General features: G+C 37.9%; 1 long non-coding RNA gene across 1 annotated transcript; it reads left to right on the top strand.

Moving 5' to 3' along the window:
• The first annotated feature begins 6 nt into the window (after positions 1-6).
• Positions 7-1,039, top strand: LOC111671689 (uncharacterized). The gene is made up of 3 exons (XR_002761964.2): positions 7-701; positions 871-922; positions 993-1,039. It is a non-coding gene; the product is annotated as an uncharacterized LOC111671689 (long non-coding RNA).
• The last annotated feature ends 78 nt before the right edge of the window (positions 1,040-1,117 follow it).

Below are 1,117 nucleotides of genomic sequence, written 5' to 3'. Positions count from 1 at the left end.
TACAATTCCCATTATGCAACTCAGCAGCATTTGTCATAAACCATTCTTGCCTGACAAACATCCATGTCTTGGAAACTCCAAGCCACCAGCATGTAACAGGCTTTCTTTTTAAAAACTGGAGTTTGAAGTCCAATTTGAGATAACTGGTCACATCATGAGCTGTTATTTTCTGACTATATGCTGCGTTCAGGTCATAGGGGATGGATGGTAGACATGGGCACAACTTCAAGAGACAGCTGCATGATTACAGAATTTGACTGAAAATAAATCAATGAAACTTAAGGTCCACATATATTTTTCCAGAGATTTTCATTTGAGTTTTAAAAAAAAATATACATTAAATTTGTTTACATTGATCAGTGGACTCTGGCTGACATGAAAAATCCAAGTTTGTTTTCTTTTCAGGGTCAGGTATTATCTAGCAGACAGTCAGGTATATATCAGTCTCCCAGTCACAAGTATGACTTGGATTATTGATATCAATGATATCGTCAACTTGGAAACCGGTAATCATGGTAACTCTCACATGAAATGAACGAGAGGAATGGCTCCCTTCATAGCCCCAAAAGATGGTCATGTTACATGTAGTAACACAATTTTTTTTATTCTTTGTTCAAGGAATGGACATGCAGTTCCTAAAGGCAGCCTTGACAATGGCAAAGACAGTAGTGTACTCACTTCATAAAACATCAACACGAGAGGTAAGTTCAGTACCATCACCAGTTGACCATGTCCTTTCAATGATAAGGTCAAAACGAAGACATGTCCAAGTCCACATCTTTATGACTTTACTCCAGTCTCAGGTGTATTCCTCTGGCATGAATATTGAGTGAAATGTTTGATGTGTAATCCTGTCATGTCTGGTTACAGCACATACAAAAGAAGGCTAATAACTGGGGAGTAAAGATGGAAGTAATAGCGGGTAAGAAACCTACAGAACATATTCTCTACAATTATAATACATGAAGTCTGACTATGTGCTTTCTTTACAGAACTAAGATACGACTTGCCAGCGTCTTACAAGTTCCACAAAAAGAAATCGGTAAGCTCATACACTGTATCGCACCGCAGTCTCAGACAATACATGTTTTCTAGTGACATCTGAAGCTGTATTAAA

This window comes from Seriola lalandi, unplaced genomic scaffold (genome assembly GCF_002814215.2).
Source record: "Seriola lalandi dorsalis isolate HSWRI2012SDOR001 ecotype SW California unplaced genomic scaffold, Sedor1 jcf7180002007306, whole genome shotgun sequence".
Taxonomy (NCBI): domain Eukaryota; kingdom Metazoa; phylum Chordata; class Actinopteri; order Carangiformes; family Carangidae; genus Seriola; species Seriola lalandi.
The sequence above is the reverse complement of the archived record's forward strand: the minus strand, read 5'-3'. Positions and strand labels throughout refer to the sequence as shown.